The 27,397-nt window shown below is 37.6% G+C and overlaps 1 long non-coding RNA gene across 1 annotated transcript in view; it reads left to right on the top strand.

The window, feature by feature from the left end:
* Positions 1-26,946, top strand: part of LOC120768965 — an 88,070-nt gene extending 61,124 nt beyond the window's left edge. The window contains exons 2-3 of the long non-coding RNA XR_005704809.1: positions 17,033-17,092; positions 26,737-26,946. This is a non-coding gene — a long non-coding RNA (uncharacterized LOC120768965). The remainder of the gene's footprint in view (positions 1-17,032; positions 17,093-26,736) is intronic.
* The last annotated feature ends 451 nt before the right edge of the window (positions 26,947-27,397 follow it).

Below are 27,397 nucleotides of genomic sequence, written 5' to 3'. Positions count from 1 at the left end.
ATTATTAGATTGACTCTCTATCTACTTAACTAATATAAATGAATGGTCTTTAACTACTACAAGCCATTGTTGCCACTCAATTCTTGGAGAATTCATAGGTACTAGACATGCTGAAGAGTTCATAATATTTCTGTGAGATTGAGTGACCGCATCGAGGCTCAGATAAAAAATTTGCTGATACTGAAAATACAAAACTTGTAAACCGATATCTCGAATAGTTTTTAAGTTTGACACAGTCACCTAAAAGCTTTTTTTTTATCTGACCAATGATAAAAATAATGGGTGTAATCAACTCTTTTTTCGAGAACGCCAAATTTATTGTAAATATTTTAATTTTTGTTTAGACCGTAGGTCTTTGTACGGACAAAATCTTCTTGAAATATTTTTTTTTTGAGTTTCATCTACGGAGAAGGCGGAGCTCACTGCAGCTGTAGAAGACCTTTTTTAGAGGGGAAGTCCAGAAATATAAACCTTTTTTCTATAAAAATTGTTTTTTTTTTGATTTGTTCCTAAAATGTTTATAATTATACTCCTAAAATTAATTTTGTTTTTGTAAATTCCCAAAAATGGCTAATTTTTAAGCTGTCACACTAGGTGTGCCTCTTAAAGATGTCAACGAGACGCTGAAGTAGCATCTATTATTTGGCCTTTTAAAACTTTTCTTTATTTTCAAACCTCACAAATGCACGCTGTAATGAATTGTGCAGTAATAAAGTTCTTTATCGCGTTCGATGGCCACCTTAATACAATATTGAATTTTAATAACAACCAAATCGGTGTTTGCAAATGATAATGTAATGTAATATAATCCACTTCTCAAATCCAGTTTAAATATTGAATTGCATGTGAAAAGTAACTGTTTTCTATGCATATTGCAAGGATCAACTAAAATCCAATATTTAGTAGACTCGTGTTAGTTTGTGGGCTTTAATTTACTCTCCCTTTTTAGCATCGCTCCTCTGCATGTAAACATACCCATTTCCTGCAATCTTCAAATGACTTTGCTTACTTTCTGTTTCGCTTTAATAACTTTGGCTCGAAAATCTTAGCACGTCTTCGTCTTAAGCCGAAAAGTTTCACCTGCGTCGCCAATGAACATGAGTTTTTTCACCACCGACCACTGCCATATGACAGCGTTTGGGTCAACACTTCCTTCCAACGCGTCCATGTGCCCATTGAAATGTAATGATGGAAAAATTAGCAAAAAGGGAATTCCGAAGAAAACGAGCATCCCTCTGTTACGCATGTAATCTCTGTTGCGGTATTTATTTATCTAATGAACGCACACACGTACCAAAATATTGACAATATTGACTGGAAGCTTGCTAGAGAATGCGTGATATTGTGTAAGGATTACCCGCAAAGTCGAAGACTTCTATAAGCCAAGTTTATTAATGCCGCTTTATGCTAGATAATTCGTGCAACACAATAATGTTAGCTGGGTAAATATTTTCATAGAGTCACAAATGCAGCAGAAGGAACTATACAATGTCACTTATATTGTAATAGGTATTCTAACCTCAATTGTGAGTTTGGACTCTTACAAAAAATGATTTTAATAACTTTTGTGTGTGAAAGTCAGATAAAAAAACGTCTATGATTCTTGGAATACAAAAACAATAAGGCAGTATTCTAATCTAGAGGCAAAAGCAAATTAGGTAATTTTTGAAGTATCGTAAAGACAGTAATTAATATTGGGTAGTCGAAAAAGTATTTTCGTATCTTGTCGTATATCTCCAGTGCTACCCATCACATTGTGTCATACCATATAAATAGTGTCCGAAGGTGAGGTCATTTAAACAAAAAATAAATTAAGTTCTGGGAAGTTGAAATAAAGTTACAGCTGTTCAAAAATGAGTGAAAATAATGAAGAAATTCGCTTATTTTGGAATTTTTGTATAAAACAGGGAAGAACGCCACGCAAGCCACCAACGAAATTTGCAAAGTTTACGGAGATGATGCTGTATCAGTTCCTGTAGTACGACAATGGTTCGCTCGCTTCCGTTCTGGAATTTTCGATTTACACTGATGGAATAATGTCTCTAGCGGTAAAGTAGTCGACCAAAATGGTACACATTCGTTTATTTATTTATTAGTATAAATATAAAAAAAATTAATGGAGGTGTGATTAAAAATACGAAAAGACGTTTTCGACTACCCAATATTTTTAATAAAAATTGTTTGTTAGTTATTATTAACATTAGAAGAATACAAAAAAAAAAAACAAAATTATAAAAATAATTTCTGATGAATTGGGGTCTAAGAAACCAACGATTTCAATCCATCTAACAATCTGAAACCGATAAATAAAATATTAATCTAGAATAATGTCGCATTGTCTGGTACTTTGGAAACGTTTAATATCGACAGCCTGAAAAAACCCTTTTTGTATCACTTTTAGAATTTCTTTAAAAAAGTTTAAGCAAATCGATCCAGTAGAACCTTGAAAATGGTGGTTATCATTTGAAAAAGCAAGTCCGGGTTAGCAAAACCCCTGTATCTTCGAAAATAATTTGAATTTTGGAAAATGCTGTTAGAAATGTCTCCTTGAATAGTTAAAAATTAATAATAATTGTATTGACAAGTCTATAAAGAGGACTCTCTAAAAATTATTTAAGTGAATCGGTCTAGTAACACCCGAGAAATCATGGAAATCGTTTGGAAAAAGACAGCAATTCAAAGAAGAGAGACAGCAAACTCCGAAAATAATTTGAATTTTAAGACAGATGCTTGAATAATTAAAGTTTGACAAGTTAAAAAAAAATTAACTGAATCGGTCCAGCAGAACCAGAGAAATCGTGGATATCGTTTAGAAAAAGACAGTAATTTATTTAAAAGAATTAAAAAAAACCTCTTGTAGACATATGCTTGAATATTTAAATCTTTATAATATAAAAAAAGCAATTTTTTTAATTGCTGGACTATAATAACCCATTAATGGGTTACTCTTTCTGTTATAGGTATCCCAAAATAAGTAGAACTATTACCGTTACACTCCATTTATTGATTTGTCTGTCCTTGCAATACCTTTGCACAATTGAATATTTATAGTGGACAAATCTACAACTATATTCTCATATTAATAGAATGGTCACATCAGGTGAGCTTTGTTTCCTGCGGTAAGCCGCAGCTGGCAAATAAATAGGTAATTTCATTATTGAAGGCAGCGTACGGATTGTTTATGAAACAAATTGAAATCTGTACAGGGATATTTATAAATAAGTAATGACAATAAAGATAGAATCTTAGTAGATAGATAGATAGAAAAGAATTGAAGTTTTGCACTGTGACCTCCGCAATTATTTTGGTAGCGTAGGGAACTAATACTAAACACGAGCATTATGTGGCATGAATAACAGATATAACATGAATGCAGGGATAAAGACGTGTTGGAGATGTTCTTTCCGCTTTCGGCATATTGATAACGAATGCTTGCTCTGTGAGCAACAAATTTTTAACAAAGGCAGGTTATTAAAATTCTTCAAGTACTATGCTTATACTGCTTATACTGTTTTAAATAAACAGTTATTCTTGCCATCGGCTGGCTATTTTCGCTTCCTGCTGCGTTGCTGTCACACAATGTATGGGAAATACAAATGGGCTGATGCAATAGTGAAAAAAATCCACGGAAGTTTATTTAAGGACGGTAAGGGCATTTAAGCCAAGGCGTAATATCCGGACTTTATTTTATGTGTGTAACATTGGTAGGAAATGCTGGCAGGTAGTTGGGTCGGTAACAATGTACATAAGTGAAAGTGAGCAAAATGTGCCACACACGCATACACATATGGAAGTTTTATACCTCAGCAAATAGCTAAAGTGTTTGTACGCCGTTGATCAACGCAGCGCTGTTGGTGGGGGCGCTACATAATAAAAATTCGCATCAAGCGCCAAACTACCCTCATATATCCATACACATAAACATATAGGTATTTATGGCTGAATATATGCACATTTATGGATGCCTGCACACACTACATACACAAACACACAAATGCACATGCAAATGTGCGGCTGAACGGGCGCTTGCATTCAGGCTGACGGCAGAATTGTAAGCTTTTTATGCGCTTGTCGTACACGCGCTGTTGATGGAGTAAAAATTGCGTTGATTTAAGCGCTTACAATGCCTCTTACACACACGCACACACACACACAGCGAGCACCTGGCTATGGTTGCGCGGCGGAGAATGGGCGTTTTATGAAAAAGGCACGTTGTGTTGAGGCTAACAATGTCAAGCACAAATATATAAGCAACAGCATGCATAATAACAACGCGCTGGCACTACAACAGCTTCAAGTACATATATTTCATTTTCTGTTATAGCTATGTATGAATATATGTATGTACGATTATGTCTGCCCGCTTCCGCAGTCATCCGGTTGCTTATATGTTTGCACCTTATATGGTTGACACTTGCTCGCCATTGTTTGTTTATGCCATAACCTCAAACACTTTTGACGCATATATGCAACAACAACAACATTACGGCATGCGTTTGCACGAGCTTACGCTTCGACGTTCGTTCATTTCCTGAAGCGCGTTTTAATAAGTTTTTCTCTGGTATGATGCTCATTGACACCGGTGTACTTTTGCCAGCACTGGCAAAATACTTCAGCCACATATTAAATGGCATAAAGAATGGCTTGATTTATTCAGCACTTTTTAAAATATCTGTGTGTCCATGCTGGTTATTAGAGCCATGTCTGCATTTTAGATGCTTTACTTGGGGAGCATCATACACGCTGCTCGAAGTCGAATAGTCAAATTTATTACACATACACATATATAAATATTTGTACATGCATATCTGTGGTTCTAGGTCGGCAAACACCTTTCGGTAGGTACATATGTATAATTGTATATAGGTATTTGGCTCGCCTGCTCTGTTCGGGCGTGCTGCTGCTGTCTGTCCGACATTTATGTGACAGCAATTTCATATGTTGCTTTTGCTATTTTGCTTTGCTGCAAATTAAAGCAAAATGTTGACGATGATTTATTATGGTTCATGCTCTGCTCGTATTATTCATGTGCAGTTAAATTTTTCGGGAAATAACACATATTTACACCTACGAGTACTGTTATTTTTTCCATGTAGTTCGGTCTATGAAAACGGCTTCCCGAAAGTTATGAGGATGTATGACCAGAATTTATTTTAAAAAAATCTGACCTATTTTTTGGCATTCTTCATATCTCCATCGATCTTTCATTTTGGTAAAATCCACATTTCTTAACGCCGGTAGTTTGTCAATTTTTGATTTGACACTTTAAGCAAAATATGGTATGACTTTGTTCACAATTTTAAAATTCTTAATGTATTCCTCAAAATCTATATCGTCCCCTTCGAAGTAATTCCCCGTGGCCCCAAAACAATTGAAGCAGTTATTAAAGCCAATTTCTGTAACAGACTTCAAAGCGCGTAGTGATTCACGGTGGTTTGCGGCACGATATTGCTTGAAAAATTGTTGAAAAACTCACAAAGAATCAATGCATTATGCCACGGAGCATTATCGTGGTGCAAAAACCAAGAGTTATCGGCGCATAATTCCGGTCTATAACTACTCGCAAACGACGCATAACACTCAAGTAGAACTAATTGTTGACAGTTTGGACGATCGGAAGCAATTCAGAGTGCACCACACCTAGATAATCGAATAAAACTGCCAACTAAAACTTTATTCCCTGCTTTGACGTGTTTTTTTCGGCTCCGGCTCATCTTTTCCACGATATTTGGCTGATTGATCGTCTGTAATAACGCGTTTCATGTCATGCTGGTAGTCGAAAAACATTATTTCACAAAACCAATTATACTTCCACCAAATGATTGTTCAAAATGGTTCGCACTGATCCTTTCGATATTCCAACGTTGTCAGTGAGATAGATCTCTGACTGTTAATCGTCGATTCTTAAGAACCAATTTTATCGATGTGTTGATCATCAGTTGCAGTTGACGGCCGTCCTGTACGAATGTGGTTCGTCATCAGAGCGTTCTCGACCCTTTCTGAATAAAGTGTACCGAAAAAAAAATTTGCTCGCGACAAACAATTATCACCGAAAGCTTTTCCAACATTCTGTACGTCCAGAAACTTGATTCTGCGCGCAAACTTTAATGGGACTTCTTTGTTGAAAAATTTAAATAATCGTAAAAATCGACCAATGCACTTTATGTACTTCAGAAAAGTACCGCCAAATTTTTTAAGTTTCAAGAATATTCATCACATGCCGAATATGTGGAACACAATTCCACTAACGAACTGTTTATCGAAAATATCGGCAAATCTGTGAGATATACAAGTATGTATACGTACTTATAAAAAGAAATTAAAAATATGTTCCCGAGTATACCTGAGTAATGCCGAAAATTCGTGCCATCAGCCCACACCTTTTCTATCTCCAATATACCCCATAGAGTTATAAAATTAATAGCAGCAATGGAGGAACTTTTTTGGTGAGAAATTTTAACTTTTTTCTTCAAGAATCTGATTGTATATTAATAACTCTGGACGGGCATCGTAATTTGCTGCTGTTTGCAAAACACTATAATTGTCGGTCCATTTTAAAGTCCCAAAGTCGTCTGTTTTGGCTGTGCCACTAAGTATGCAGCTTAAGAAACGTATTGCAAGTAACAAAGTTTGGAAAGTAGCACAATCAACGACCTTAAATTATGCGTTTCCACAAAGCCTTTGCACCACTTTCGCTGCGCCAAAATTAACCAGCGATAAATAAAAATCACGCAATGCAGAGCAGCAAACGAAAAAGCGATGGTTGTGGTCAACGTTTTGTATTTCTCTTACGCGGTTTTTACTGTCATTGCTGTTTCTTAATACGCAAGAATGAAGTTCCATACTTTAAAGTGTTTCATGACTCCTTTTTTTCATTTCTATGTCAAATTTATTCGCAACCAAGGCGAGAAACACATGAATATGTAAATAGTTCGGCTAAGTTCACGAAAATCGAATTTTCCGTTATAGTCGAAAGATATATTTTAGTATGCATATATTTCATACAACAGCTCATTTAAGCGTTCAAAGCAATACTAATCAATTAATTTTTAGTTAATAACTATAAAATTTCAATATAGCCAACAACAATAACAATAAACAAAGAGGTCAATATTTTTCGACAATTGAAGGGACCATTGATGTGTTCGTAGTGCATGTTTTACTGACACTTCCAACACAGTGGCATTAATTCCCTCAAAAATAAAAGCGCAATTTACTTAAGTTTTCTTTTTTACTTGTTGTCACAAGCAGTTGCTATTTCTGAAACTGTAATTAAAACGAATGCTTAAAACAGCGAGCTAATGTGCTAGTAGCTTCATAAGTGTCGTTTCACACAGGAGGACTTTTGTTGACGACGAGAAAGTACAAAGTTAACGAAACGCACTTTGCCTTTTTGTCCGTAAGAGTTCGCTGCTACGCATTCGGCATTTATTTTCATTTTGAAATTTGTTCGGAAATTTTACTTGTAGTCCAGAGCCATGAATTTCGGGTAATTTAGAAGTGTTTTAAAAGACGCTGAAAATAATTTTACTATAAACTTTTTATTTTTAAATTATAAACATTACATGAAAAAAATTTTAATTTTCAAAACTTAGCAGCTGATGAAGTGGAAGGTTTTAAGAAGTTGGTACGTGACCATCCCCCCCGTTCAAACCTCTTATCAATCTGAGCGCAAAAAAAGTAAAGAAAGCTAAATTCGGGCATAACCGAACACCCTATATTCTTGCAACTTGTAAGGATTAAGGCCAGCGCAGTACCTTTAAGTACCTAAGGCTTGTTAGTTATATTGGGGTTAGGACCATTTTTATCGATTTTAGGCACAAAGATACAATGTTATAGGAAAAAGCGCTCTCTCAATTTAATTAAGGTAACCAACATATTGGCCGATATATTCGGTATAAAGTCTGGTGGAATTTTGAAAATCTTTATATTAGGTATATGGGGATTGAGAAGTATTACCCGATTCAACCCATTTGTAACACACAGACATACTATCAGGTAGGGATTTTCTATGAATTTCAATTAAATATCTCGCATATTGACCGATATTTGCGGTAAAAAATCAACTATAAGCACTGGGTTCACATATTGAGTACTTAGGGGCTTGAACACTGCTGCTTCGATTAATGCAATTTTTGGTCATAAAGTGGCACATCTTTATTGCAAGAGAGGATTTGAGAATGTGATATAAAATTGAATGAAAACAACTAATACACAGATTCGTGTGGCTCATGTGAAAGTAATTGGCAACGCCAAAAGAGAATTTCCCGATAATGCGAGACAAAGGCTTTGTGTGTAAACCCAATCTAAGGGTGATAGGAGGGCGTTGAAATACGTTTTCATTTTGGCAGCGAAATGACCCCTGTTTATGTTTAGAAACGTGTCATATTTTCCCACTTTTCCACATTTTAGAATTTCAAAGGTTCCTGTTGCTTCTTAAAGCAGGAATTTCAATCACAGCGAAAACGTAAAACACAAAACCATAACAAAGCCACAGGTGGTGTTTAATGCCAAAATAAACAGCACTTAGTCTGACCTTCGTCGCCAGCAATTAGAGTCTGCGTGCCTGCAGCGAAGCATTATTCGCTCGCCAGACCACTTCGCTTCGTAGCTTAATTATTTCGCTTCGTTCTTCTTGCGCGCTTTATGTTTGCTTTTAATTAAATTGTTAAATGAAAGAAACGTATCCGGAAAAAGTGTATTCTTAAATCAGACAAAGAATAAGTAAATTTTATATTGAAGTAAAAAACTTAAATATAAACAAGTGTCTTTGTTCTCTGTTCTTCCTTCTTTATTAATTTCGGTTTCTTTGTTATAGCGTCGTTTTGGCTTCACTTTCATTTCTGTTTTCTTTATCGCCTTTTACTTTAAAGCGCTGCATTTTTTATTACATTTTTCGTATGTCTTTTTGGAATATGTGTTAGACGCCTCATAAAAATAAATATCACAGGCGGTGGTTTGCCGCACAACGCTTTTAAGTTCGTAGCCAAAATTAAATGGCATAGCAGACAATTCTGCGACTATAAAAACAAACACGAGGATCTTTCCCACGATAAGTTTTGTTCTCTTTAATTTTTTGATGCAAAGCTTCATAAAGAAAAAATTCTTGATTTTTGACATAAATGAGATTTTTGACACATTTGAGATAAATGATTTCGATTTGTTGGATAAATGAAAAATGTACGGGTTAGAAAAGCTAAAATCAACAGTTTTATTACTTAACATAAGATATCACTCGTATGGTTTTAAAACTTTTTTAAAAAGAAAAAGGGTTTTTCGAAGCCAACTTTATTCACGAGGGTTGACTTCTATATTACGAAGACGATGCCGTATCAGTTCATGTAGCACAACAATGATCCGCTCGCTTCCGTTCTAGAAATTTCGATTTACATTGATGAAAGCTTTATACTGATGGAATACTGTCTCGGAAAAATAGCAAAAAGTGGTCCACCAGAATGGTACATATTTGTTTATTTATTTATTATTATAAATACAAAAAATAAGTTAAAATTTTAATAGCAATACGAAAAGACTTCTTTGACTACTTTATATGTGTGTATACGTACATAATATTTCAGTAATTTCTATTACTCTAGTGGGATCAAGTGTTTTTTTTTAAGGATGCTAAGCATCGAAAACCGGAGCGTAGCTCTTTAATCCGCTATAACTAACCTACTCCGAACTCAAAACTCTCCCACGGAACCAACGGTTAAGTATTGCTTGATGGTAGTGACAGACCTTCTTAGTTCTTTATTGTGTAGACTAATGCCAAATCTGTTGAAAAAGTCTCGGTTTTGTAATTTGAAAGCTCAACGTTGTCAAATCTGCTACCCCCGAGAATGTTCGGAGTCTTCTTTAAACTCTGTACACGTCGGACAGTTCGAACTAATATCATTGTTGAATCCAGGTCCCCATATCGCCTATATACCCACGATTAGGATAAACCACAATTGGATGTCCGATATCAGTCTCCGGAACCAGTTTGGTTTGGTTCCGGCGCTCTTGCTCCTCTACTCTGTCTCTGTCGATACTTTTTTAGGCGCTGATCGCTGATATAATCGCTCGAGTTCTTCTCCCTAATTCTCAATAGGTGACATACTGACTAATACTTCAGCAGCGTTGGTTGATATGGTTCGAAAAAAACTATTCAGCTTATTGCAGGAACACTATATGGTATGACAAAATGTGATTGGTAGCACTGGAGATATACGACTACAACGAAATATATGTATTTAGAAAATACGAAAATACTTTTTCGACTACCCAATATATCCACAAATAGTAACATCTAGTCAAATCGATTCACATTTTGTGAGTAGCGGGATGAAATTTGGCATATATAACTACATTTAATTTTGAAATGATGTATTTTTGTTCAACCAAAATGCCTAAGCGAGTGTAAAGTTTTGCGAAAAGTTTGGCAGTCGCTTAATCCCACAAACACTCACGGTACAAAAGCTTGCAGCTTCACACGAGTGTCAACTTAAAATTGTAGTTTCTTCAGAGGGCGGCGACACTGTAGCATGTTGGTGGTTACGCTGCCACACGCTCAAGTCACCAGTGTTAGCTGCTGAAATTGAAGAGTGCGAATGCAAATTTGTGCATCTAAACTGCCAACCATACACTCAACACTTTCGCTTTCTCGTGTTGGCGAAAAGTTTCGTTGCAAAATTGTGACACACTTGCAACACCTTACATGTTGCACAAACTTTATGCCAGTCGACAAGCTGCGCGCAGTTATAATTAATTTGAAACTACTTTTAATTGTTTAAATAATGAAAAGGTAATTTACTGCGCGATGACACGGCCACCGACACGTGCAACTGCCGAGCGGGTCAGCGGGTGCACACCTTTAGGGTGCAATGAAAAGCTCGTAAATTGAAATTTAATCTGAGCGAGTGAATAAATTTGTGTCCGCAGCGTTTCGCTTGGATTACGCGCTGAACAAAAAGCACCAGCGGAGCAAAGGCGCGCATGTAAATATGATTAATGTGGAAATTTTAAAATTTTGTTTCCGATATCGCGATGCATAAATATTGCCAGTCAAATTGAATATGTAAAATTGATGGTTACGCCTGCACAACCACACACACATACGCATAAGCGTGTTTGTGTGTTGATTTTACAGTTGCTCTGTTTATTTATTTCCATATACAATCAATACATATGTAAATCATATTTTTTGCATGTCTGCCATTGTTTACACAAAAGCATGTCGCTGTCGTCACAATAAACCGCAATTACTGTCGGTATGTATCGCCGCCGCCATAATCGCATTTGAGCCGAGGCATTGCGGTCACATTGCATCAGTCGAAATGCCACGACACTCTATCAACTCAGCCACTGCGCGCCCACACCCACGCCACCACCGCCCGGCCACCGCCGCCACTGATCAACAGCAACATTATGCTATTTTCAATTATTTTGGCGCGTGCGTTAATATGTTTGCAGTAAAAATTAATAGCAGCGACAAGCTATGAGCGCACAAATGTCATTCACATCGCTCTTCTGCTTCTTTTTGCCGCTTTCAAGGCAATGACAGTTTCATGCACTTCGACCCAATCATCGGCAGCGCAAGCTCATTACCACAAACGTACACGCTTGTTTATTTACCTGTAGGTGTGTGTGTCGGTATACAAAAACACAGTTAATTTCATATAATTAAATTCGCTCGAAAATAAAGTACTTAACCAGCAAATGCGACATACATACATACATACATACGAACATGGATGCTGGCGCGTAGTTGGAGGTGTGAGCGCCTACTCTTATAATTACACTTTTCCACAATGTTAATTAAATTTTTAAAGTTCGCATTCCATGAACTTCGACAGGGCCAAAAGACACAATTTGCATGCAACAGAGAGTAGGCGCTGTTCATTTTTATGTAATCATTATTTATGATATTGGAAATTCATTCCAATTAAAAAACGTGACCCACTTCATTTACTAACCGTAATTCATACATATAGTACATATACGAGTGCATACGAATGTGCACTCGTATTTTCTATCGGCTTTGCTTCGGTTGGTAGTGAATTTGCAGCTTTGGCGATTGCCAGGCTTTTGATTAAGAAAAAATATTTTTACAGACAGGAAACCCTTACTCAACTTAATTAGTAAAAATGTCAAGTGTGACCTCCAGGTGAGAATATCCTCCAGCTGTGAATGGAGAGGAGGTTTAGTAAAAGAGAAGAATTCTATCCCAATCTGTACTGACGAGTTCAACATCGAGTCCGGCGTAGGACGACGGTTGTCGCGATAACCTAGAGTGACTCTTGCGCAACTTCGTTCTGCATACAGTAGCAGGTTAAATTCCCAATTATTCAGAATCGATCTCGACATTCCAAATATATGTCCAGCATGCAATGAGTGCCCTTACGCGGTTAGAGAACAGTCATCTAATCTCTTCCGGGCTGTTTGTTCCTTTTCGCCTTCTCAATTCAGCTCGCCTTCAAAAGAATGTTCTTTGGCTACCCAGAGGATACTTGATCTAAAACCGGAAAAGGTGAGCTGCTTGAGCCATATGTAAAATAATCGTTTTTGGTCACTCCCAAGTAAATGCTAATCAGAGAACTTTCCGCACTTGCGTGAACTTCTACACATGACTCTATCCTCATCATCGGAACAATTCGTTTCCTGGACCTACCGTTAAATGACTTTGAAGACAACCAATCCGTACGTAAGCACCAAGCGAGGAATAGATCATCGCTACAACAACAACAACCATGAAATATACTCCAAATATCTTAATATCTCTCTTTCCATCCGTCTACTAAGCTCAGCTAGCATCTTCAGAGCGGAAGCACTAGGAATAGAGAAAGTCTGTGTAGTCCTAGTGAATAACTATGAGAGGATACATAGAGCTACCATATACACAGATAGCCAGATGGCATTGCTAGCCTTGTTAACGCCGAAAATTTACTCCAGAGTTTCTAACAATTTAGAGAGCTTTAAACTCACTACCATGTCAACTCCACTTGTCCATAATTTGGGTTCCAAGGTATAGAACCATTTTCAACAATGAAACAGCAGACCAGTTGACCAAATCAGAAGCAACTTTAGAGTCTGAGGGTAGACAATATCGCGTCCGTTAGGAACGATCAGTTCCATAACAGATGTAAATCGAAAACCAAATACAATTTATCAAAAAAGAAAAGGTCAAAATATGAGAAGAAAAAAACTAAGGTCGTACTAAAGACGTCCGGGAAAAGTTTATATGGTCTAACAGCCACCACTGCGAGCCACTGACCAATTTGGAGAATTAAAAATGTGAATGCCCCAAAACAATAATTGTCGCAGCTGGAGACACAAAGGAAGTAGGGAAGCGGTTGCACACTTCCTTTGCGAGTGCCCCGCTATATCAAACCCCAATTTGAACTCTTGGAATGAATGTCTATCTACAAAAAGCATAACAGAGGCGATAGCAATATTTAAAAACGTTACGAATGTGTATATGTATAACTAAATCTAAAAGCTTAACCAACCAACGATTTGAATGACATAAAACGTTTTTCTAGTTCTTTTGAGCCATGTTGCCTTTGAAAATAATCTATGCCATAGTTGTCTGATATCGGTGACAAATGAGCAGCTTCTTGGGGAGGAAAGGACGCACGCAAAATTTGGAATCGATGTCTTAAAAGCTTAGGGAGTAGTACACGGACATGTCTAAGTCGCCTCAGTTGTCACACTGATCATTTATGTATATACCTTATACAGGGTTTTCGACATTTCCTACCCGTTGTTCCAAAATTCTTTACAAACTTAACTTAATGTGTCAGTGAAAGGTATATACAAGGTGCGTTTCAAAATAAACAGGACTTAAAAAAAAACAGAACAAATGTTTTTTCGGCAAAATCAATTTTTTTCATTCAAAATAGTCTCCTTCTGCTTCAAAACCCGTATGGTCGCCAGAATGCCGGTGCATGCCTTTTGAATGGCCTCTACGTCTGCATAACGCTTTCCTTTCATGGACAATTGCATTTTTCCGAATAGGAAGAAGTCACACGTGCCATATCAGGTGAATACGGGAAGTGGTTAATGCTTAAAATGTGGTTTTGGTTAAATAATTTTAAAACAAAATTTAAAGTTGGCTCTTTGTACGAAGCTCATTCGTACCGTTAACACAAACATACTGACACTTAAAACGCAATAACTTCACTTCCAATCGATGAAATTTTCACAGGACAATCGATAAAGATAGCAGATTCTAACGCACCAGTTGACATATGCATGGCGCCGCCAGGGGGTACTTTAGAACGCACCTTGTAAATCTACTTTATAAATAATATATAAACTTTTCTAACATAGGCAGTAACCTCGTATCGCATATCGGCCAGAAGTGTCTTGGGAAGCAGGGCAGCAGTGGAAAGTGTTGCCAGAAGAAAGCAACTTCACTTTTAGTGGATGCCATAGACTACAAAATGAATCGAGGGCTATGAAATACTGGGCGAGAATGGTGTACGGCGAACATCCGAAAACGTGGTCAACATTGGAAAAGCCCATGCATTGTCTATGCGACGATCTCGACAGAAGCATGGTGAATGTAATGAAGACCTGATGGAACGAGCTACCAAGGTGCGAAACTGCAAAAGTCATGTGTCAACCGTTTTGACCGGAAGTACACAAAATAGATCGGAATACTAACTGGTCACTGACTGCAGAAAAAGCCTACAGCAGGGCACCAGGGAAACAATGTAGCATCTCTCCCGCATTGGCGAGACTATGCTGTAAGCATCGGGGGTCCCCACAGTATGATACACTAAGGAGGTATCGACAGTGAGGCCGCAGAGTACGTTAAAATTTGGGTCAAGCGCAGGCATTTTATACGATGACTACTCCTGTTGGACTTAGCAAGTGAGCTCCATCTGGTATCGCAAAGGACCAAACTGGTCTATGCGTGGGTTATTGCTCTACCAAATTAACCCAACCTAACCTAACTTATATTAGTAAATTGATAATTTAACCTATTAATGAGTCAATATCAAAATAGTTTAAAAGACGCTCATTTTTCAAAGAGAGCAAACTCATAGACACCCCACTTGTGCCACAAATTAACTTTTTCTTCCACAATACCATAAAATATTCGCTAATTTGATCCCTTTTATGCAATATTTGCAACAACATGTACGAAGATCGAAGTAAAGAAATTAAGAAAAAAGAATTAAGCAAATAATTTTTGAAAAACTTACCAATAAAATGCAGAATTATGAAATCACTTGACTTGCTCAGTTGCAGAGCTTTCTGCGTTCTCAGCGGGAAAATAAGCGACTCAAAGACAACACAACAACAAAGCAGCATGCAGAATGCAAATAGCAAAATGCACAGTAAAAATTTTAAAATGCAAATATGAAATCGCTCTGTGGCGAATGACACAAAAATGACAGGCGACAGCAGCAGTGTTGGTTGCAGTGTCAGTTGAGTTAAAAGTGTCAGAGCAACAGTTTGTTTTCCTTACACGCGCACACACACACATGCATACATACGTGTGCTGCGAACGGTCGCGTGCTGCATTCACAGCGGTGTTATTAAGTCACTGTTGCTGCAGCTCCGGCAACTGTTGTTGGCAATTGGGAATTTCGCAGCTTTGCGCGCCGAAAGTGTTCATGGCGCTCTTGGGTGCATGTGTGCTTGCCAGTGAGTATGTGGCACTGCTGGCATGCAAATGGCTTTTGACATAGCAACTGAATCAGATGTTTCAGATTGTTGCTGCACAGTTGTTATTGTTATTCCTGTGACTATCAATTGTTGTCGCCAAGGCGTTGCCACTTTTCTGTTTGCCCATTGCAACTGTATTTGCGAATTTGTATTTTTGACAATTTTTCTATTTCGCTCCCATTTCACTCAGTTCAATGACTCGCACCGATGGTGGTGGCAGTGCTGAAAGAAAGAGAAAAACTTATAAGAAAAAATTAAAATTTATTTTCGAAAAATTTTTTAAATAAAAAATTTATTTCATAATTTATATGTGACTTGTTGACTTTCTATATATTGTGTAGTCGAAAAAGTCTTTTCGTATTTCTAATCAAACTTCAACTTATTTTTTATATTTATAGAGAACTTAAATGCACCATTTTTTCCGCTAGAGACATTATTCCATCAGTGTAAAACTTTTCTGGTTTCTCGACGAAAAACTGCGAAAAGTAAGTAAAAGTTTCACAGGCTTCTCTTGATGCAACTTTACTCCATTAAGAGAATTCTGCAAACGAAGGAAATGGTACTCCGATGGTGCAAGGACAGGACTATTTGGTGGATGTATCAAAATTTCTCAGCCAAGCTCTCCCAGTTTTTGTCGAGTCATCAAAGATGTGTGTGGTCTGGAGTTGTCCTGATGGAAGACGAAACTCTTTCTGTTGATATGTTCTGGCCGTTTTTGTTCGATTGCTTGCTTCAATCTCATCAGTTGTTGACAGTAAAATGTAGAATCAATCGTTCGACCAGGCTGGAGCAGCTCATAGTGGATGCTAAATTTCCAATCCCACCAAACACTCAGCATATCCTTTTGAGGCGTCAATTCTGGATTTGCGACCATTTGTTGAGCTTTACCACGCTTGGACCATGATCTTTCGCACCTTGCTGTCGTATTTGATCCGCCTTTCGTCTCTTGTTATAATTCGTTTCATTGGAGAATTTAGCGAATTTCTTCATTATTTTTCACTCATTTTTAAACAGCTGTAAGTTTTTTTCAACTTTCCCGAATTTAATTTTGTTTTTTTTTTTTGGTTAAATGAAGGTTAAAATCTCACCTTTCCAACACTATATGGTATGATACAATGTGATTGGTAGAACCGGAGAAATACAACTGCAACATCTATTGACAAAATGCGAAAAGACTTTTTCGACTACCCAATATAATACTATATCAAATAGGTAAATAACACAAAAACCATTTTTAGAAGACACGTCGTTCAACAATTAATACATACATGTACATAAAAAGAGCATTTACCTTTTCAACAAATTCACAATTTTAAGAGCATAAATATTTAAGATGAATTATATAATGTATATTCCACCATTTATCTATTTTCAGTTGCCCTCAGGACAATGTGTGAATGCATTTTTCAACAAAAGAATAATTATCTGGTAACATGTAAGTGCTTAAACCGCCATTAACAAGTACTTAGCCTACCCATACTAATTCCCATACAAGCAAAACTAGCACTTAAGTGCATCTAACAGTCGTCTTTTATAATTTCTCAAGTCCTATAATACAAATATTTTGTGTAAATGTATATTCATTGTTCAATTTGGTTGACTTTAAGTGCGGAGTCCATTCAAAATTATTCAATTTTCTGCATACACATGTAATGTAGTAAACTCTTTACTGCCATTACCGTTATTATGCAAGCTTAAAAGCTTCACCTTCTAACGTTTCTAGTCTGAGACACAATGTGGCTTTTATGTACAAGTATATGGCTACTAGCAGGTGTCTTTAGCCGTAAAAAACTCATGCATGCAACGCTCTAACCTTTAACTTGTATTCGAAACAAAAACAATAGTTATTTAGTAATAGTTTAGTGAGGGGAAGGGCAATGCATACCTTTCAATCAGGTTTTGAGCTTAATACAGTCTTAGAAAATCCCTTAATATATATATATGTATATATATATATATATGTATATAAATGTGTAGGTTATATATAAATATATAAATCACAACGGAGATTCAACTTGTTCTCACTTCGTTGTAAATGAGACAAGGGTGCCTCTCTGGCTAGCTCATCGCCTTCTCAATAGCTTGACCAGCTTTGAACGCTCAGTTAGCAGTATTAGCATTTTCGCTCTTCTGTCGGTGATCTCACTATCAGCACACTTCTGCCTGAAAAAAACTACAACTACTCACTTTCAGCCCATTTCTGCCCGAAAAAATCTACAGTGGTCCCGTTGCCTAAAACTAAGATTGACATAGACCTCTTTACAGAAAACTCTCCTTCCATCCTGTCCTCCTAGCTTCGACTCATCTATCAAAAAGCTCACTGTGCCTCTTCTTCAACGATTCTTCCCTATACACATCTCCCTTGTCGGTGTGTGAGAAGAAAAAAATCCGTCACGTGTGGTCTCTGCGACACAACCGGCTATGACGACAGGTTTTCTCGGATCCCACGTCAGTCGGGTCAACGTAACCGGAACGGATCCGGATTTTTATCCGGCCAAGTATTGTCTACTCGGCAGAATTCTGCACCTACAACAACAACAACAAGAGGTGTTATGCTTACAGTGGCATTAAGTGCTATTGTTGGTGTAGTCCGTAGTACACCCGTAATGCCGATGAGAACCGCCTCTTGGTTAAGTTCTACATTTTTAGAGAGTGAATTTATCGAGCACCCGCCAGCAGACAAACGCTAGAACAATATTGGCTTAACTATGGTTTTTTTTAAGCCAAAGCACAGGTTTTGGAGAGAGCCCTCATCTTTTGCTTATATGAAGCTCCTTTAGAGCAATATAGGACAACCAGTGACTTCATTGCTCTTTTCTCAATGTTTTGTCTCCATGAAAGCTTTTTATCAAGGATAAGCCATTTTGTCATATAGAAAATGGAACATTTCTTTAAGGTAGAATGGAGTATTTATTCTGGCAGCATTTTGATCGAGAAAAGAACGCCTTAACCGAGTGTCTTGAAATTTGCATATAACCTTCTTAGATATATTTAGATAATGATGAAAGGAAAAAGATTATTGAAGTAATTTTTTCGATTTCTTAAGACTCTTGGATGTGTAGATTTTTTCACAACACAAAATGCTAACATTTTCCAAAAATCCAAATTTTGCGTAGTCTCTTGATCTTTACATATCGTCGCATAAATGTAAAACGACGTGTCAAATATAATAACCAATATATACTCATTTAAAGAACCAAAACTCATATTTTGTTTCAATATGTGTGGTTTCTATTATAACGTTTTTCCTTCTCCTTAGAAGAATAAATTTGGTTTTTGGATTTTAGAAAATTTTTAATAGAAATCTTGCTCACCACCAGAAACTTTTTTTCGTAGGTTCTCCTGAAGATCGGCTACGATATCAAGGGAAACTAATATTTCTCATAATTTTTATTAATTTATTAAATAGAATGAATTTGAGAAAAATAACAAAAATCCCTTCTCTCTGACTTCCAAGTCAATATAACCACTTAAACGAAGACGACACTACCTAAAATTAGAAATATAAAATATAAACTTTATTTTTTCCTACATAATGAAAAAAGGAAATTTTCTTTTCTAGAATTCTTCGCACTCTTAGCAACAATACTGCAATGAGTTTCAAGAGATGTCCATTTAGCGAACAAGACGCTGGTTTTAATTACCTATTGAATTTTATATATATAAATACAACACTTAATATTTTTGTTAACCGCAAACATTTTGCCCAACCCTCATTGAGGCTCACAGGCATCTGCTTCTGCCACCACCCCCTAACTGTGTAAGCAACGTAAAAATTAACGTTTTGTTTGTGCTCGTGGCCAGAAGTAGTTTGGCAAAGCACTTACGCTAGTTACCGCAATTCAAACGCACAAACATACTTGTGTGCTTGCTTAAATACATACGTACAAGCACGGCGGCAGCTCCATCTGCATACTCCCCCTCTCCTTCCCTACATATCACCTACTGCATGTGGTGGTGCGGCCAGCCAGCCAACCAACTTACAAAAACAGTTCGCATTGCCGCTTTTGTGCAAACATTTCTATACCCCAACAACGTTCCTCTTTGGTGCTTTGAGCGTGACGTACTTGAAATATAAAACAGTGAAGCAGTTGCACAAATACGTGCAACAGTGGGGCACATACACAGCAGCATGCATAACCAACTGTGTTTCACCAGAAGTGTGTGCCGTGATGCATTCCTGCCTAGTCCTAGTCTCACACATATAATCTTACTATTTGATAACCAACACACACACACTCACACATGCACATACATGTGTGTAGGATAAATGAAAGTGCATACTTAAAGTTATGCACTCTTCCCTCTGGCACTTCAACGCATTGAGCATTAGCAAAGCATACACTCCAGCGCACGATCTTATACACACACATACGCATGCACACAATGTGCTAAACGCATGCCTTTTCGCACAAACACTTCAACTAACAATTTTCTACAAGCAAAACTTCATTTAAAAGCCAGTTGTGAAGCACCATCGAGACTTTTTTGCTGCCAACCGCAATAATCATTATGATACTTACTAATTATCATTTCAATAAATGCAAAGTGCAAAGTTAAACTATCCTTCACCCACATAATGTGAATGAGTATGGTTTTATAATGATGCCAAGTGTACTTAGAATCTTCTAACCACTGATGCCAACATATTTATACCGTATTCGTACATTTTATTTATTGTAAATTTCGTATATATTTTATTAGTGGCTCGGCTGATTGGGCTTGTATGAAATTATTGACTGGGCATGACTATTCAGGAAGATTGTTATATTCGAGTATAAGGCGAAATCAAGGCCAAATATTGTCTATCAGATCTTAAAGATAAAAAATAAAATATACTGGCGTTATAATACATCTTATCACTTTGAATTCAAAAATGGTTTGGACGATGATTTGTCTTTAGAGAGCACTCCTAGGGTGACAGCCTAAAACTTTTGGGAATTAAAAAAAAATTACTTTATCAGTTAGTTTACAATATTAGGAATAGTTTCAACCTAAAGAAAGAATTAAACAAGAGGTCTTACCCTGCTGCGCTGATTCCGGCCTTCTCCGTGGATGAAAAGTAAAAGAACAAAATCTTTACTAGAAGACATTGTACAAGATCGGTTTTGGTCTGCCAAATTTAACATTTTATCAGATCAAAACACTTAAGAAATCATTCTGTGGAGAACTATAAATAGAGCTTGTAAAAGAATATGATAATGGTCGAATCATTTATTTCCTAGTAATCACTGTAACAATAACTCAAATTGTAAAAAGCTTACAAGAAGCTTGAACATGTCCCAACAAAAGCTCTGATAGGCGTCATATGCATAATACCATTTTTCACAAAGCTTCCGTTGACTTTGCCCTTTGGTGTATTGAAAGAGTCTGGACAAGCACACGCTGAAATTATCTCATTCTTCAACTGGCCACTAGTGACGGCTTTTTCTCTTCCTACCTACCGACGAGTAGTATGTGGATGCGGATGATTCGCTGGAGAAGAGGCCTCGTGATTTTTTGACGGATGAATAGAAGCTCGGAGGAGATATTTTCTGTGAGAAGCTCTCTGAGAATCTTAGCTTTCGGCTAGCGTACCACTGTATGTAGAGTAGTTCAAGCAGGAATGGCTGGGGTAAACGTACTACTACGAAGTGCAACCTCTTTCGTTGAGGTGAGCATTCACTCTGAGAGCAGAGCGGAAATCCTAGCGCTGTGTTCGCTAACTGTGCGCTCAAAGCTAGTCAAGGAGTATTTGTTTTCACTAGAAATAGCACCAATCTACTTCATAATTATACTGCTTTGGTAGCGAAATCTCTGGCAACTACAAGACCGACGAGCTAGCCAAAGGCATTGGAATGGTATCGAATTGGATCTCCATTGGCATTTTGCGAACCAGTGGCACTGGCTTGAGCATAGCAGACGCTGGTGGAGGACCAGCGTGCTTTAATAATAGGGGTTTTTAATGAACATTATACAATAGGCAATCATGCGCTAAGCCTAAAATTCTTGGTGGACACACACACAGTTGTATGGAGGAGGGTGAGCTGGCAGGAGGAGAATACCATTGTTCAACATTTGCAAGACTGGAAATTAGTCTTACGTCCGACGAATCAGCACTTAAAGCGCTTTGTCAATTGGTAAGGGTATTATGATATATTTTATATGAGTTTTAAGGAACAAAACGGATCGGCGTTCTAAGCTGTAGAAATATGATCTCTGTTACGATCGACTCCCTAACCTATCCTAACATAATCAATACAATATTTTCAAGGCATGCTGTTTCGAGAAAAACCCAAGTTTAAACACAAACTCATGGAACTGATTGCAATAAGCGGTTTAAAATGCTATGACTCAAAAATTCTTTGCGATATTCGTTTAAAATTTTAGTATTTTACTTCTAAAAGAATAACTTGTCGAAACATGAAATGTTATTTTTAAGGACTAATTTTAACCAACCAAGCAAAGCTTTTTCAATGAATGAAAGCTATGTATTAATCTGCGAAGAACTTTGCACAAAACACGGTTTTACATATCCAGTACATATTCTGATAGGATCCGCCGTAAGTTTTAACCAATTTTTCACGCTAAAAACAAAAAACCCTGTCGATAATATTAGGAACCCACAGTTATTAGTACCTATCAGAATTTTCGTAGAGTACACCAAACAAATCCAACAACAGCACAACAACAATCGGTTAATTTTTACAAAGTACGTGTTCCGCAAAACGCCACAGAAGCAAAATGTTTTCGCTAACAAAATTGCAAACTAAATCATGCCATAAGCAAATTTGCCAGCACAAGTGCACCAACACTGCCGTCAACTGTCATTTAGACAGACAGCGTTGTCAGTCGAACTTTAGCTGCCATCACCCACCCAACGACGCACCGAAATAGCTTTACTTAGCTGCAATCACCGCTTGACTTGTTGTCCATCACATCGATGTAGCCGACTCCCGTCGCTGTTTGCACCAAATAAAGCCACATATCAACACGGATGTGTAGATAGATAAGGTTCGCGGATTTGTGGCAGAACTATGCAAACAAGCGCACAACCGCTCGCACATAGGTGGACGACGGTGTTTGCTCAACTTTTGCATACACACACACACACACACACACAGCCACTTTCGCCCGCACAAAGTTAACGGCTGTGGACGAATTGTTGCAGCCAATGCCGGTGCGGTCCGGTCATGTCCTGGCGGATTCCGCTCATTCATTGCATGGCTCACCTTTGTTAGCTTGCCAAGCTTAGCTGTCTGCGCAGCGATGTTGCAACTTTAACACACGCGTTGCGCAGGACACCGTGAGTGGCTCCGCATTTCCGCAGCAGCCATGCCAAGCACAAATAGAGCAAACTATTTGTGCGCTTGGTTGGATTTATTTGCTGAGACCGCAGAAACGATTACAATAAAAATAACAACTATCAGTGATTAGAGGAAAAATAAAAACCACATTCAAGTCAGATTGCCAGGCAAGGTAATGGCGGACGGTGCTGCCGCGGCTGACAGCGTCGGTGAATATGACAATCAAATCTGCGGTGACGTTAGCAAACTATGACGCGAACATAACAAAATCCCTTCGACGTAATGACTCGTGCACAGGTGGTGATCGTATGTGCCATACATGCAGACACGAGCTTTGGTCACAGGGACACTGCGAATGCAATAAATGTGCCTTTAATAAAAATGGTAATGGAATGGTCACACGAGCTCGTGTGCATTCATTGTTGGCCGTTGTGGGACAGTCTCATTTGTTTATTCAACAATAAAACTGAGTGCTTGCAAAACATAATGAGGAAATTACGACTGCTGACTATAGACTTGGTACCTTGACATAAATCTATTGACTCTTCTCATGCAAAGCGGACAGCAAATATGATTGAATTCTTTCTAAAGGAATCTGAAGTGGTAATTGCGATATTTACTGACCCCTCTTATCTTTTTTATATATGCATATTAATGTGGTGTGTCAAAATGAAACTGAAGTCTTTCAAATGCTAATTGCACTCTGCAAAAAGTACTAGAAATGTCCACAGATGGGCTTAGAAGAATTTTTCGAAAATACATACATACATACGTATTTCGTATTTTACGCTTGTTTTGGGTGTCATCAAGATCATGTAAGGGGAGATCCGGGAAACTTGTTTTGACGGAGTAGGAACATAGGGAGGATAGAGTAGTTGGTTTCATGGCAATACGAATGGGTGGTTCGAGTCCTGTGAGGACTAGGTTAGGTTAGGTTATGAGGTCGATCCTAACATGGATTTCATTTGGATAGCCGTAGTGTTACTTAAAACTTATATATATATATACATATATATATATCTTAACATCCTTAAAAATCTACAAAGCGTTTTAAGCTTATCATAAATTCATTGAGACAGCTAAAGTCATGTCTTCTGTTTTATCTAAGTTCCACCTCACCCTTCCCTGTGCAATTATGACTACTGGTGTCCCTCAAAATATTAATATTTCGGAATAAGGCAGCACTTTGTGGTACTTAGTACATGTACCGCCAACTTAATGGAAGCCACTTCTGCTTGAGAAACACTATATAACATTTGTGGATTGTCAGGGACGATTATAAATAGGTAAGGTTTAACTTGCTATAGTATCCAAAACGAAGTTGCGAAAGGGTTACTTTAGATACGCTAGAAAACTCGAACTCTTCTTCTGCAATAGGTGGTTATTCGACTCCAAAGACTTCACTGGGAGGGAGTCAGTGAAGGTTTCATGGTCACTACGGTCAGCAAAGTCATACCGGAATTCCGCTTTTCTATGTTCTCAGCTACGTTGTCTCACAACTTCTCAGTTTACTTATATTGATACAGCTCGACTTGGTGTATATCCGCTTTTCTCCACTTTGCTTGCTGACTACATTTCATTATACCCCACACCCCTATTAGGTAGACACTTTGGAATATACATATATAAGTCTAGCGTAAATCTAATCCTGTATACTTACTATCATGTACCTTATTACGTGCTATGCATAAGCATAAGACAAAAGTGGCTTCGCGGTTTAAATGAGAGTCCAAAGCTAGGAGAAAATATTAAACGACCAGCCACGCAAACTACCAATGAAAATTTCAACCGTCTGCACACTTTCAGAAGCTGCATATTCCAAATTGTTTTTGGCCCACTTGACGGCTCAGCGTACGCGGCATACCTATTAACCGAAGCAGCTGGCTGATCCTTTGTATCTGCTAATCGGAAATTAAGTTAGTAACTGTTTTTTCTGTCGCTGATTGTTTGTGAATTATCTGCGAAACGTTTTACGACTCGTCGTCGCGTCCTGCTATCACAGCCTCCTACTCACCAGCGCACAGCAACAATGTGACTTTTGTCCACAAGTTTATACCTGCCAATGCGCCAAGAAATATGCTACTACGCCTCGCTGAGCAACGTTGCGCTCGGCTGCAGATTTAGTCTTTGCATTCCGTGTTTGTCGTCGCCACTAACCGTGAGCGTTGTTATCTCAGCTGCCAAATTTGCGGCGGACATTACTTGTTAGCTCAAATAATAGACATGCAGTGCTGCAGCTCCATACAAACCGACTTAGGTGCATATCCTCATACATACAGACATTCATACATATGTAGATATATGGTGGCGGTGTGTAAGTTGTCGCAAGCCGTGGAAAGCATTTAGCGGAACACTTTGTGGAAGCAACAATTTGTAAGGCAAACAACTTTTTTCAACAGTTTAGCGAATTTACGCTCTCTTCATTGTCCGTCGCCAGTTTGTCGTTGTAGGCGTGAGCACGTACGCTTGTTGGCTCGTTAGGCGGCGCTTGTCGTCAGCGAAAGTGTACGTTGTTTTAACAGCACAAGAGCCAGCAAGAAGCATCAAAACTTTGGTCGCCTCCTCCACGGCGTAGTTCCTGAAGTTTTAAACCGATTTCGCAAATATAATAAAAGCACAATATGCAGCGGCGGCAAGGAGTGCCTTACGGACATCCTTAAACATGCAAACACACATTTCTCCACGCGGAACCCGAACAAAGTTTGAATTAAATTTTTGAAGCCACTGAAAATCTTTATTAAATTTCATGTTTGGTTGGAATAACTCTTAGGACAAATATTATTAAGGTTTACGTGGCAAGCTGTGCTGAGAAAGCAAATTGACTGGACAGCACTGAAACGGCGTCTTATATCCATTGTTTCTCCTTTGCACATTGCTTAGTAAAACCTTTGCGGGAAAAAGTTATATTTATATAAACTGATGAGGATATATCATGTTTGCCATGGAGATTGGAACACCCAGAAGACGTCGTATACGGATTGAATTAAATATATAAAAAACAGCATGACAAGCTGGGTCGCTTTAGACATTTTCGTCTGTCTATAACATATGTATGCGGTCAAGGCTCCTAGTTTTTGAGATATGGAAATTACACTTGGCACACGTCGTTTCATCATGAAGAAACTACTCATTTGTCCGAGCCACCTACATTACAGAACTGTCATATCTGAGCGATCGAAATCAAGCGCTTGTATGGAAAACGTTTTCAGTTGACGAGATATCTTGAAAAAATTTGGGATAGGATATTGTCTAAAGCAATGGTATGATCTCTGAAGAAATTCTTTGGATCGGATAACTGCCATACAAACTGTTTGATTAAAATTTAGCCATTGTATTATATGGGAACTTGTTTGATTTGAAAATATATCTTCAAGAAAAATGGCACAGTACATATATTGCCTGATACAACGCTACAATCTGCGAAAAATTGTTTGAGATCGGACAACTATAACATATAGCTGCCATACAAAGTAAGCCACAAAAAGCAAGAAAAACTTATTTTATACACTATTTGGCTATCAGAAATGCACCTGTGGAGGGTATTATAGCTTCAATAACGACGAAGTTAACTGTTTTTTTTTTGTTTTAATTTTTCTGATTACCTACTCAGGCGAATATTGAATCACGGATGTATTTAAGGAGTAATTAGAATACCGAAATGTCATTGCAGGAAGTTTAATCTTCTATGTTGAATATTATTTGTGAAATAGAGAAAATAAAATAAATATTTATTAAACAATTATTATAAAATATTAAAAAATATATATCATAGATACTTTTTTCTTTCTTGCAGTTACTTTGTTGGAGATATGGTAGCGATTACTAGACTCTGGGTCCAGAGTTCGAGACGGGCTGACACATTCCTTTTTATATTAAGAGCCATATCTGAAGGAGTCCATTTTTGAAAATTCTAACTGTATACGTATAACCCCTTAAAATAAATTATTTGCACTAAATTAAGCAATACATATACTAACATACATATACACACTAATAGTCTAAAATAAAAGCTAATACTTGTATGCTAAATAAAACTTAAACTCTTGACCATTAAATGTTGTAATTGATAAACTTTTGTAGCAGAACTAGCAAAGAATTGTTTTCGAGCATGAGATACCATGCCGGAAACATGAACAAGCATTAGCTTTCCGCTGACAAATTTATTTCCAGCTCCGATATTCAACGCACTAATACAAACATATCTAACAGCTCACTCAACTCGCTGCGCCGCGGCACGCTTTGTAAGCTTCAGCAGCTGTTCATCCGGAGTTTTGGCCACTTCACCGCCGCAGTGGCAAGTGCTAACTGCTCGTTGCAAAGTCTACTTCATAAAGTTTTATTGCTTATTCTGGCCAACCGAAATTTTTGTGAGTCGTTTTCGCACTTTTACTTTTACTCTTACTTTTGCTTGTGATCTTTCCTCATTTTCGGGCTTAAGCCTGCTTCTGCTTTCA

Source organism: Bactrocera tryoni, chromosome 2 (genome assembly GCF_016617805.1).
Source record: "Bactrocera tryoni isolate S06 chromosome 2, CSIRO_BtryS06_freeze2, whole genome shotgun sequence".
Classification (NCBI taxonomy): Eukaryota; Metazoa; Arthropoda; class Insecta; order Diptera; family Tephritidae; genus Bactrocera; species Bactrocera tryoni.
The sequence above is the reverse complement of the archived record's forward strand: the minus strand, read 5'-3'. Positions and strand labels throughout refer to the sequence as shown.